This window comes from Microplitis mediator, chromosome 10 (assembly GCF_029852145.1).
Source record: "Microplitis mediator isolate UGA2020A chromosome 10, iyMicMedi2.1, whole genome shotgun sequence".
Classification (NCBI taxonomy): domain Eukaryota; kingdom Metazoa; phylum Arthropoda; class Insecta; order Hymenoptera; family Braconidae; genus Microplitis; species Microplitis mediator.
The window spans coordinates 16,121,870-16,136,029 of NC_079978.1; the positions used below are offsets into that span (position 1 = coordinate 16,121,870).

Consider the following 14,160-nt stretch of genomic DNA (forward strand, 5'->3'; position numbering starts at 1 on the left):
ATAAAAATATGTACTTACTATACGATAGTGGTTACATTTTTTAAATTCTTAAGGACCACCCTGATAGCAAGAGTTGCTCGTCAAAAATTTGGTATCCATTAGTTTGCGAACAACTTGACGACAAGTTGTCGACAACTCTACCCTAATAGCGACTTTAGCTTGAAATTGACAGTAATTTGGTGTTGAAATTACCGGAAATCTGTTGTCCGAATTTGCCAACAATTTTACAGCAAAAGTTGAAAAGAAAAATTTGCGGCTAATTTTTCTTCAATTTAGAGGTAACTTTTTATGATAAAAAAGTCGGTAATGTTCTTTCTTACCATTTCAGAAGGTAAACAAATTTATACATAAAAATTTCTACAATTTGACGGTAAAAAAATACTTTACTTTTTCAAGTCAAATTAACAATAAATTGACAACTTTTTTCTAGTCAATTTTTGAAGTGGATTTACATTTTAATTCGGGTAGTAAATTTACGTGAAAATGTAGAGGAAGTTGCATGCAAATTGTCGTAAGAAACGGAAAAGTCCGAAGTTGACGGAGATTTGACGAAAAATTCAAGGAAACTTTTGTAAAGTAAACTTTTGTTAAAGCAAACTGTGCTATAAAGTTATTAAGTACCAAATTTTTTTTATTCCTTAATATTTAGATTTAATCGGTTGAAATAATTTTTTTGTCCATGCTATTGATTCGGTCGACGCGCGTGCACGCGCCGCTACTCGTTTTAGTCCCATTTTCACCGTTAAATTAAAATTATAAATATTGCTGACACAGTTCAGGGAGGCAGGACTTTTTTTTAGGAAATTTCTTGCTTTTAAAGGATCTTTTTTCAAATTTTGGATATCTCAAATATATTTCTCGAAATATTTACAAAAAACCAAACCTCTTCTTTCTTTAACTTCCCGCTAAGAAAATTGAAAATTTTCAAAAATTCGGGAAGTTATTGGTTTCGGTCCGATTTGCAAAAACCGAATTTCTATCAGATTTTGACGTTTTGAGGTTCTACACGGAAAAAAAAAATAGTAGTGGCTACTCTCTGGGATAGTACTGAGTACTTTCTGTAAAAAAAGAATTTTAGACAGTACTGTATGCTATCTAGACTGTATCCACTACTGTCTAGACTATATCCACTACTGTCCGGGATAGTACTCAGTACTTTCCAGAGAGTAGTGGATACAGTCTAGATAGCATACAGTACTGTCTAAAATTTTTTTTTTACAGAAAGTACTCAGTACTATCCCAGAGAGTAGCCACTACTATTTTTTTTTTTCCGTGTAGGAAGCTATCTTGACTAATTTCACGATGATGTCCGAGTGTATGTATGTAAATATTCATAACTCTTGAACGGATGAACCGATTTTGATCGCCAAGGTGTCATTCGACGCGGCTTGTTAATATCTTGAAGCTGTAAAAATTTGAGCTTAATCCGTAGGGTGCGTTCGGAGATATTTCAAAAATAAAATTTTTCCAAAAATGGTTTATTTGGATAACTTTTAATTTGCTTGATGGATTGATTCCAAAATCTAATCAGCTCTAAAACTTTATAAGCCGCGTCGAATGCCACCAAAAAAATTAAAATCGGTTCATTCGTTCAAGAGAAACCGTTGACGAAAGAATTCAAAAAAAATTTTTTTTTGGTTTTTTTGAAATTTCTCAAAAACGACTGGATAAATCAATTTCAGAATTCAATCAGCTTTAGAACTTGATAAAACACGTCGATTGCCACCTCAACCGTCTTAATCGGTCAATTCGTTTACGAGATATCGTTGATTAAAAAAATAGTGAAAAACGTTTTTTTTCGGATATCTACAAAAAAAATGGAATCATTCGATTTCAAAATCTAATCAGCTCTAGAACTTAATAAAACGCGTCGATTGCCGCCTCAACCATCAAAATCGGTTAATTCGTTCGCTAGATATCGTGGGAGAAAGAAATGCTAAAAAACGGTTTTTTTGAAAACAATGGCATACAAAAGTATTGTCGAGCTCGAAGAACCCGAAAATGTATTCACAATAATGTTTTCGAGCTCCTTGAGCTCGAAAAACAGCGGGAAGTTTTGGGGCTGGTCCGCAGGGTCAATTGATAGACCGATTTTTTTTTACTAAATTAATATCTTTTACAATTTTGCGAGCCCTAATTTTCTACTTTAACATTTTTCTAGATGCCATTTCAAATAGAATGAGATCGAAACCATAATTTTCGGTGAGATTGAACAGGTTTTTGTCGAAAAGGTTCTTGTTCATCGATATTTTGCCAATTTTTTCCAGTACAAAGAAGTAGTGCACAGTAAAAAATATTGTGTATCTGTGTTAAAAACGGTCCGTGTTAAAATTTTTGTGTTGATTTTTTTGTGTCAAATCAACACGATTCTTTGTGTTACTTTAAAATTTTTAATCGATTTACTCTTCAACACTTTAAAAGTGTTACTTAGTATAAAAATAGATATTATCAACATTTATTAAGTGTTACTTTAACATCAACACAAAAAAAGTGTTGAAATTTTAACACAAATTTTGTGTTGAAATTCAACACAAATAGTCTGTGTTGAAAAATAACACAAAAATTGTGTGGACCGTTTCTAACACACAGATTGTGTTGATTTTAACACAATATTTTTTACTGTGTGCCTCCCCGAACTGTGCCGGTAATATTTATAATTTTAATTTAACGGTGAAAAGGGGACTAAAAACGGGTAGCGGCGCGTGCAGCGCCTCGACCGAATCAACAGCATGAACAAAAAAAATATCCTTTTGTTAATTAGTTAATTTTTACTTGTTGAAAGTTTACATTGTGAAGAACCTGTAAATATTGTGTGGAAAAGAAAAAAAAATATTAAATTATAATTTTGTGAAGCTTCAAAAGCTATCCGGCTATATTTTTTTTTGTTATTATTTTTGTTACTGAGAAATAATAATAATTGTTATTATTATTATTAACATTATTATTATTATTATCATTGAGAAATATTTAAATTATGTATTACTTTATGATTTATACGGCGCTGAAATTAAGTATGACTTTGTCTGTTTTCCGTATCGTTTATATTTTTTCGTACACAGAAAAAAAGGAAATCTTGAAACAAGAAATAAAATGTCTTCGAAATTTTTTTCTTGAACCAAGCAAAATTTCTTACTTTATTAAAGTAAAAAAATTATTTGGATCAAGAAATTATTTCCTTCGCGGAAGACATAATTTTCTTAGTCTAAAACATAAATTCTTTAAACCAAGAAAAAAATTTTTTGGTCCCAAAAAATTTTTTTTTGGTTCGAGAAGATTTTTTTTTCAATTCAACAAATTTTTTTTTTGGCTGAAAATTTTTACGTTTTTAAGTCAAGAAAAAATATCTTGAGCTGAAACGAAAAAGTTTTTGAACCATGAAAAATAATGTTTTAAACCAAGAACAAACTTTCTTGGCCCAAGAAAGTTTGCTCTTGGTTTAAAGCATTATTTTCTCGGGCCAAGAAAGTTTGTTTTTAACTCGAGAAATTTGTTTCTTGTCTAAAGACTGTTACCTTATCGAGTCAAGAAACAATGTCTTGAGCTAAAAAAAAAAGTTTTTGTACTGAGAAAAAAAATTTTTTAAACCAAGAAGAAACTTTCTTGGGCCAAGAATTTTTTTATTTGTCGCAAACAAAAAAAAAATTTTCAGCCAAGAAATTAGTTTCTTTAATTAAGCAAATAAATCTATCGAGCTAAAAAAATTTATTTTTTTTGTTTCATTTTTTTAATGAACAATTTTTTTTTTGTTTAAATATTACAAACAATGCTGTGAAGCAAATAAATACTGTATCAGAAGCATTTATAAGGGATGGGCAAGTTTCGCAATGAGCTAAATATTTAAACAAATTGAGAAAAAACAATTATCGCTTAAACGAGGAATCGAACCCAGATCGATTCGGCGCCACGCGAGAGCTTTACCAACTAAGCCATCCCAGCCTTTGCTAGGCTACGTTTACTTTGCCCACATATACTGAACCACACTGGCTTATGGTCAGTCACATTTTTAAATCCTAAACCCAGAATTAATATTACAAATGTTATCGCTAATAATTTAGAAAAATGTTAGTTTTGACATTTTACCAAAATACTGAACGGATTGTATGAATCATTCATAAATGAATTTCGACATAAATATAAAAAAGTTAAAAAAAAAAAAAAATTTAATTACAAAAAAAATTGAGAAATTATTCAATATTATATAATTACATTAATCTATTAATTTATTATAATAATATAATTTGGTTATTTAATTTTGAATTTATCTAAAATAAAAAGGTGAACTCAAAATCCATTTGCTGCGCTAGTGTGAGAAAGAGAGAGAGTGGGGAGTATTCATTCCTTCGGGTGCGAAGGAGGGAGCATCTATGAGTGAGAATCCAAGAGAAAACTTTCTTGGCTTGAGACTCTAGAAATCTTGGTTTGAGATTTTTCGTGTGATTGGTCAGAGAAAGTACACTATGCTCAAACCAAGAGTTTAAATTTCTTGAATCAACTCCCTTTATTTTTAGTTCGAGTTCGTACCGTTTATTATTTCAAAACATCATAGTTCTTTAATTAAGTGTATAACTTTCTCGAACGAAATATTTTTATTTCTTGGTTTAAGTAAGTAACATACTCAGATTAAGAAAAATTATTATTAAACTAAAAACTGCAAGTTTTTAAAACAAGTAATTCTATTATTGGACCAAGTATGAAATATGTATTGGCTTAAGAATTTTTTTCCTTAATTGAAGATTTAAAATTCAAGAAATTATTTCACTTCGTTCAAGAAATTTTCGGTTTTCATTCCACTCGCTGAAAAATTTCTTGGTTGAAGAAAAATTTTCTTGAGTCAAGATTTTTTTTTTTCTGTGTATCATTTTATTATTTTGTATCATTTAATTTTAAAAGAAGGAGATTATTCATTTCTTTATAGTCTATCCATCAGTAAGCTTATTTTTCTAAGTTATTTCTTTCACGCGCAAAAGGATTATTACTTTCCTAACGGTATAACCATTCGTAGGCTTATTTTTCCTAAGTTAATTTGTACCATTCTTTATATATATTTTATGAAAACGAATTATTCTGTATCTTTCATCATAGTCATTCGTAAACTTATGGATCAAAAACAGCAAAATTAAAAACACTTCGTGTTGACAATAAAATACTTATACTTTTTCTTAAATTATTACTAGTACCCGAGTCGCCGATAGAGGGACAAATAAATTATTTTGTTTCCACTGGTACAAAGGTTGCTTGATCCTTTAAGTACCAATGTAAAACCTGTAACAGATCGACCAGTCTGGACGATAAATAATAGTGATTATTATTAATCTTTCCTTGAGCAATCTTTGTCATAGTACAAAAAAAAGTACGTGACAAGAAAATAAATTATTGTTCTAAATATTCATTTATTTTATTGTTAAATAAATATCTTGTCATATTAAAATAATATCTAATTATTATTAATAATTTATTCTCTAAGGCTCACCAATATAATTCATAATGACTACTTTATTTTAATTCTACAGTTAATCAATTTGATTTTATGCTTTTGCTACTTAACGCGTAAGTATCTTCACTAAATATTTTATAGTTTCTAATAATTTGTTTTCTGGGTGAATTATAAAATATTTAGTCAAAATAACCAAATATATTCGAATTAAATCAGCGGATTCTGTGACAGCTGTCCAAGAATTTTTCTATCTATAACACAACATCTACACCAATAAGATCTCTTAAAAATTTATGTATAACCAAGTATTGAATTCAATCCCAAGTTATCACCTAAAATTAAACTTAATGCAAAAAAATACGATTATTTCCGGAGCTTATTTTAACAACAATACCTTCATTTGCTAAAAAATTAAGTTCATCTATTACACGTTGAAATACTTTTTGATTTCCAAAAATTTTACGGTGCAACGGATTGAAGAAGTGGAATAAAAATATATTTTCTAATTTACGGTATAACTCAGGCGGTAAAAAAGGAAGAAAAACATACAAAGCACCGATTTTCCTAACATCGCCAGCGTGGCTTCCTAAGCAGTTATTCGATTCAAAATCGTCAAAATAAATGAACAATGGAAAAACAAGATCATGATAATTGTACTTAGAAAGTGTTTCAGACCATAGACGCCCTTGAATAAAATTAGTTGCACAATCAGTATTTTCTTTCACATATTTCATGTATAGAATAGTCCTTTCAAAAATATTTGGAAGCTCAAAGAAAGCCTTTAGGACTTTACGCATTGGTATAAATTGCGCATATACATCATGTGTATTTATTTTCGTGATTCCATCGACTGTAGTCGATCCAGGGATTGATCCAAGTAAAACTTTTTCTGGAAGGAACAGAGTACCATTTTTTCTAAATTTTTTAAATATCAAATGCTCTGATTCAAGATCATCAAACGGATTTTTTATTTTTGTAAAAACATCATTTATAGCAGAGACAACACTATCAGAAACATTATTACACGGAAAAAAAGAGTTTCGTTCTCATAACAAAAGACGGGATAACGAAAAATTTTGTTATAATGACAAACATGATTAGCTTACGGTAACAAATCAATTTGTTATAATAACAAATGAAATTGTGTCGTAATTAAGAAGCCTATTTGTTATGAGAACAAATGATATCAATATCATCGTATTTCAAAGCAAGCATTTGTTACTCCAAGTAATCTTAGCTTGTGAGGACAAAAATTTTGTCAGTGCTACAAATTAATTTTGTTATTTTAACAAATCACTTTTTTTACTGCAACACAACAGTTTTGCTGCAGTTACAAACCATTGCTAGGCGCAACAAACGATTTGCTAGCGTTACAAAAACATTGTAGTCATAACGAATGCTTCGTTATCCGTATATTAAGGCAGAAATTTGTTACTGTAAGTTATCTTATCTTGCGGTTAGAAAAAATTTTTTTCCGTGTATCATTTAAAATATCATTAGTCGCATCTACTATAGACTCAACAGCACTTTCAAAAAATTTATTAACTTCTGATATTCTTAATTGAATTTTATTTCGCGAGACGTCTTTTTCTGAGTACCATTTTGAAGTTAACTCATAAGCGTGCTGTTTAATGTTAAACTCAGTTAAAGGTGGTTTAAAATGTACTTCATCTGAGCTTTTACAAAGTGAAAAATTTTCTTTAATAAAATTATTATAATTAGACTTAAAATTTAGAGGATCTTGAGAACTGGAATCGTTAGTACATAATATATTATCATTATCAATAAAGTTGTCTTTACTCTGAGTAACAATATTTGTATTTAGCTTATCGTCTTCATTACTTATTTGTTTAATATCATTAGAATGTTTTTGTTTTAAATGTTTTCAATAGTTTTTTATACTATCAAACTTGCGAGTGCAAGTGCCTATACATTAGAATGATGTTAATGTATTAATGTTTGAGTGTTCATAAAGAACAAGATTACTAAACGCAACATCTAGAGTAAATATTTTTGAACATGAACATACATATGACATCTTGATAAATTATTTAAAATATTAAAAAAAATATATAAGAATTATAAAGTATAAAATATAAATTAAGACAAATAAAATAAAAAGCTCTAGTTGAAATTAATACTGAGCTCACCAATCAAAGAGGTTACAGCAACTGGAACTGAAAGTTTTTGTTTTTCTTAACCCTTACGAACCCAAATTACGGTAAATTACGGTAAACCCACCGTAAATTACGGTAATCCACCGTAAAATACCGATTTACCGTAAATTACGGTGGATTTACCGTAATTTACGGTGGTTTCACAGTAATTTACGGTGTATTTTCCGTAATTTACGGTGGATTTACCGTAAAATACGGAAATACGGTAATCCACCGTAAATTACGGTAATTCGGTGATCCACACGATTTTTTTTACGGTAGATTTATCGTATTCGACGGTAAATTTACGGTATACCCGCCGTAATTTACGGTAATCCACCGTAAAGTACTGATTTACCGTAAATTACGGTGGATTTACCGCAATTTACGGTGGATTTACCGTAATTTACGGTAAATCCACTCGAATTTTACGGTATTCTACGGTAGATTTACGGTAAAAATACCGTAAATTTACGGTAACTCAGGTCTGCTAGGGTTCCAGTTTAAATAACGCTAATTCTATGAACTGCCATACAGCCTTAGCTTCTGGTGAATAATGTGCATTCAAAGAATAATATGATTTGAATGCTACTTCTAAAACTTCAATACTTGATTGAAAATTATATTGCACGTCATCAATAAATGAATGATATGAAATGATATTTTCAATAGACCCTACAACAATAGGTCTTGGTTGAAGTGGAAGACCGTAGGTTTCCAAAGTATTCTGTAATCTTTTCCAACTGGTCAATACGTCATTAGATGTCTGTGTGGAAGAATCATTAATAATTAATTTCTTTTTAATAAAAATTTACGGTAAAATGAATGATCCTAAAGTTCACAGACAGTTAACAATTTTCAGATTTGTTTTTTTAATAAATCAATTAGAAAAAATAAAAAATAAAAACATGCACCTGTAGAAAATTTTAAAAACTACAAGTGCAATTTTATCAAATATTTTTTTTTTAATTATTTATCGTAAAAAAATAAAATCAAAAAATTATTAGACGTCGCCTAACTTCAGTACCATTAAAATGAAATAACACAAACCTGAACATGAAAAAAAAATCCTCCACGGGCTTCAGACTTTGTAGGATTCCACTTTTTCTCAACAACTGTTGAAGTCGATTGAGTTGTTTTACATTTTTTCCTCTTATGAGATGTACTCAGATCAGTTTGCTTTGTAATAAATCGTGGTTTTGGAAAAACAGCCGAAAGAATTAAAAGTAGGGAGGGTGGGGCAGAGCGGCCCCCCTAAGCCAATTATTATTTTTTGTGGCTTTCAACCATAAGATCACTTTACTTTTGTCCTATTTCGAACAAATTTATGGACATTTTGCCAAAATTCTGAAATATTTTTTTTTTTTGTGGGGCAGAGCGGCCCCCCTTCAAAAAGTGATAAAAAAAATTTTTTTTTTCGTTTTTTTTTTTTTAAATTGTGGAATTATGATAATTTTTTTTTAATTTGACGATAAAAATATGAAAAAATCACTTTTTCAAAATTTTGGGCTTGTCCATTTTGCCCCAAATGTCATGCGTAGGGGTAAAAATGCGCAAACATATAGGATTTATAGTAATTAGTCGAAAAAAAAAAAATTTTTTTTTTGGTCAAAATTTCAGGGGGGCCGCTCTGCCCCACCCTCCCCTATTGCTAAATCTAGAGCATCTGTTTGCTGGTTGGATTACTCCACCACCAATTGCTACATGTGGTGTAAAAAAGGTGTTTGGTAGTTCACTACTAAACAATTCACTTATTTGTTTAGCTAATTCTTGGTATCGAAATGATGGGAGATTTTCAATTGAGTTTTTACCTTCATGCTCTTTTTGAATAATTAGTCGTCCCAGCGAATTTCGAGTGGGTTTTGTTAGCGTTTTATTAAGCTTGTAACAGTTTAAAATGTTTAATCCGTGCGGGTGAGATTTAAGCTTTTTCAGCAATTCTGGTTCCTGGAAAATTTTGGTAATTTTATAAAAAAAATTAAAATTAAATTACATCAAATAAATTTTCGACAAATTTTAGCAAACCTGGTTCTGATCATTGTCATCATTATGTAAATAATTTAATAAATTAAATGAGTTGTCAGAAATTGGAACTGGATTAACTGAAATCGTATCTCTTGATGAACCAGGTTGAGTTGTATCGGTGATTGCTAATAAATTATGTGACAGGTTCGAATGTCCAGAAACAGCTGGACATAATTAATGATATGCTTTTGCAGAAATCTAAAAATTTTTAATTAATACTTAATGTCACAATTTTTAATTTACGCAGTTATTATGAGTAGATGATCAATTTTTTATTATAAAATGAAAGAAACAAATATGAAGATAAAGAAAAAACCTATACGTTACTTCCTACAGTTGAAATCGCTGAATCTTCAAATACCTGCGTAATATTTGCATTAGGGTTATTATAATTTATCTCAAACTGGTCCATCATTTTTTTTTTTTACTGTAGAAATGGTAAATGATATAAGAACGAAATTAGAAAATGAAAAATATAATGCGTAGTTTAAATCATTTAACATGAGTAAAAATTCAAAATTTGTTGCCTAATTTTATTTGCAATTCTTGCTAAATAATTTTTAAAAAATACAATACAACTATGATTGTCTATTTAACAAAGAAGTATTATAAAAAAAAATAATAAATGAATGTTAAAAACAATAGAAAAAAATTTATGTAAACATTATGTATGTGCATGAGTGTATAATTGATCTATAACTTATTGAGCGTTACCTCAATACTATAACAATTCGCGATACCGAATTGGTCTGGGTTTGATTCCCAGTTTAGGCTATCTATATTTTTCTCAATTTATCTATAAATTGTCTTATTGAGAGGTTTGCATGTTTAGGTTTCCACTATATTTGAATGGTCAATAATAGTATTAAATAACATATTAAAAACTTTGTAAGTTGAGTTAAGAAATAAACAACATGTGAGAATGCAGTACGAATGGTGGTTTATGACGGAAGTGACTGCGTGAGTGAAAGTTGAGGACGGAGGTCATAAATTCAGGGATTAGGACGGGCCCGGGTCATAAAAATGCCCGGTTGAAAATAAGCAGGCCTCCGTTGCAACTAGAGATGGTTATGAATGTTAAGGAAAGTCAAATATGAAAAACCAATGTAAGAATGTGTGCGATTGTGAGTGTGAGCATAACTGGGGGTATTGTACCCAGAGTTTGGAGTGGAGAAACAAGAGTAGTTGAAGTCGAACCCTCTCAATGTAAAGACGTCCTTTTGGATTGACTACCCATACAGGAAAATACGACGGGGCCAGATATGGACCACGCTTGGCGCAATGCTGTCGATCTCTGGCCCATGCTTGTAAACCCGCTTTGGCCCAGCTTTGGCAAAAGTCTGGGATGATAACAGGGTGCCAGGCTTGGTTGTTACCAATGGCCCAGGCATCATTGCCAAGGCTGGCCCATGCGTGGTTGCCAGATCTGAGCCATGCTTGTTTGCCAGACCTGGCCCATGCTTGCTTGCCAGACTTGGCCCATGCATCGACAAAACAAATAAATTTAATTTAAAAAAAATTTTATTATTATTATCCTAATAGAGTTTGTGATCATTAACGTTTAAACTATTTAAGTGAGGTAAATGATGTGAAAAAACTCAATGGAAATTCTGCTGGGCTCTGGGCGCGAACTGCCGTCCTTCTGATCTCTAGGTTTGAACGGTAGCTACTGGACGAACCTACTAATGTTGAACCGAAACTTTTATATGTTGTACTTATTCATTTTACTACAACCACTTGGTTTTATGAAATATAAAAAGCAATTAAATAAATATTTTCGATTAAGAAAAAAAATAATAATTTCGTATTATTTTTATTATAATTACATAATTTTTAAAAATAAAATTTATTAAATTTAATTGATTATTTATCAAGAACCCAGTTGAATTGTCTTGCTCTACCACCAATATTAAAAATAACATTTATTGTAGAAATTCATGAGTTATTTCTTACTTAAATTAATTTTTATAACTAAAATTATTTAATTACGGTTGTTGATTGCAAATAACAACGAACTAAAAAATATTTCAATTATTAGTTGTAAATAAATTTAATCGCAATATTATAATATTTATTAATTAAAACTTATTTTAATTCAAAAATAAATAATTATTAATTTAAAAAACCATAATAATGAGTTAATTGAATAATTAATAAAAAATGTGGGTTAACCAATTCTGGCCCAAGGATGGGAAACTATAGGTATAGCCGAACTTGGATAATCCTACCTTGGCCCAAATCTGGCTTGCCATTGAATGATCAAGGCAGGGGAACCTAGTCTTGGCTTAAATTCGGGTAATCATTGGTTCGGCCAAGGCTAGGTTACCCAGTCTTGGCCCATGTTAGGGTTACCATCCAACGGCCGAGGTTCGGTTACGCAAACTTGGCCCAAGTTAGGGTGACTCTAGGCTTGGCCAAGGCTAGGTTACCCAGTCTTGGCCCATGTTAGGGATACCATCCAACGGCCGAGGTTAGGTTACGCAAACTTGGCCCAAGTTAGGGTGACTCTAGGCTTGGCCAAGCCTAGGTTACCCAGTCTTGGCCCATGTTAGGGTTACCATCCAACGGCCGAGGTTAGGTTACGCAAACTTGGCCCAAGTTAGGGTGACTCTAGGCTTGGCCAAGGCTAGGTTACCCAGTCTTGGCCCATGTTAGGGATACCATCCAACGGCCGAGGTTAGGTTACGCAAACTTGGCCCAAGTTAGGGTGACTCTAGGCTTGGCCAAGGCTAGGTTACCCAGTCTTGGCCCATGTTAGGGTTACCATCCAACGGCCGAGGTTAGGTTACGCAAACTTGGCCCAAGTTAGGGTGACTCTAGGCTTGGCCAAGGCTAGGTTACCCAGCCTTGACCCAAGCCTGGGTGATCATTGGAATGGCCAAGACTAATTACCCAGTTATGGCCCGGGCATGGGACAGTATAGGTTTGCCAAGATGGGCTTCCCAACAATGTCCCAGACGTGGCCCCGTCGTTCAACTCTGGGGCTTCCTGTATGGGTAAGTTGTCTTTTTAAATAAACCTTTACTTTAATATATAGCAATGATCTTGCACCTTTGACCGCACGTACCTTACATTTTCCTGTGATTACCTTACTATTCCAATATCCACAACATCCGATATTACATATATTATTTTTTTATTTCACCACAAAAATGTTTTTGTTTCACCATTAACTACTGCTCGTAACTGATCACACAAATTCACTGGTAAAACTCATCCGCGTTGATGCAAGCCGAGATTCTAACAAAAGAAATATAAGTAGTTGCGCAGTAAACTAAAGAAACAAAAAAAAAAAAAACATGTTCGGACCGATTGTTAAGGGAAAAGGGTAATGATTCGTATAATAACGTGACAATATACTAAGTCAAATTGTAAAAAGTGCTGAGATTGAACTACACTTTCTACTGATCAGAGATATTCAATAAATATAAAGTGTATTTTTATATGCTTCATAAAGTTTATATTTTTGCTTCGTAAATATTATACTTCAGTGAAAATATTTATTATTTACATTAATAATAAATACGTTCTAAGAGTTATTTATTCAAATTTATTTCATTAATTTAATCTGCTAAGCATTAATAAAATATATGTAGCACAATTTTTAAAAATTACCGCACGGAAAAATTGAAACCCGACTGGTTCGTGTGCAAGAAAAAATAAGGGCAAGCACACGACTGGTTCTGGTGCGCACCCGAACCAGTCGTGTCTAGCACCGTACTCAGTCTGGTGCAGCACCCGAATTGCAGCACCGTAATCAGTCGTGTGCAGAACAATACTGATTCGTGTGTGCGCATGAACCAGTCGTGTCTAGCACCGTACTCAGTCTGGTGTTGCCGTTGTTGCCATTCGGGTGGCGCATCAGACTGAGTACGGTGCTAGACACGACTGGTTCATGTGCACACACGAATCAGTATTGTTTTGCACACGACTCAAAATGGCGGGACGCGCGAATAAATTTAAAATATATACAATTTTCATTCATTAATTTTTTTTTTTTTTTTTTTTTAATTATATTAGTATTTTTTTTATAACTATAAAAGAACCTACTCAAAATATCTCGATTAATAACAAAAAAAAAATATATGTAAATGAAAAAAATTTAATTGAAAAATATCAGGCTTACCAATTAGCAAAAAAAAACAGCTGCACTAGGGCGGTAATGCGCAAGCGCCCCTGGTGGTATCCATGTTAATTTTACATAGATATATATAGATATAGTTATACAGCCTTTTTTTTTATTTTATTAATTGTAATTAAACGACAGTGAGTTACAATCAGCTGCAGGTATTCATACCGTACCCGGTTACAAGCGTGTCTTGCAGATCTCTACCATTATCACTCTACCAACATACAACTCTCTCAAATAGATTTCTATGCGAAAATATCAATACTAAATATATTTATGTTGCAAAATAATTCTATGTAAAATTATCTCTATGTAAACTTATTCTATTAAGTATAAATATATGCGAAAATAATTCATGTCCAAAATATCTCTATATTATATATCTCTATGAAAATTAAGTCTCTACAAAATTTACT

General features: G+C 31.6%; 1 long non-coding RNA gene across 4 annotated transcripts; it reads right to left on the minus strand.

The window, feature by feature from the left end:
- Nucleotides 1–5,834: 5,834 nt before the first annotated feature.
- LOC130676562 (uncharacterized) lies at nucleotides 5,835–13,449 on the minus strand. 4 transcript variants are annotated; one of them, XR_008991432.1, is made up of 6 exons: nucleotides 13,231–13,449; nucleotides 12,683–12,855; nucleotides 9,616–9,813; nucleotides 9,402–9,537; nucleotides 8,641–8,769; nucleotides 5,835–8,356 (listed from the first exon to the last, which is right to left on the minus strand). It is a non-coding gene; the product is annotated as an uncharacterized LOC130676562 (long non-coding RNA). The 4 variants fall into 4 exon arrangements; XR_008991433.1 differs by having other exon boundaries at nucleotides 12,683–12,889; XR_008991434.1 differs by having other exon boundaries at nucleotides 12,704–13,449.
- Nucleotides 13,450–14,160: the final 711 nt, after the last annotated feature.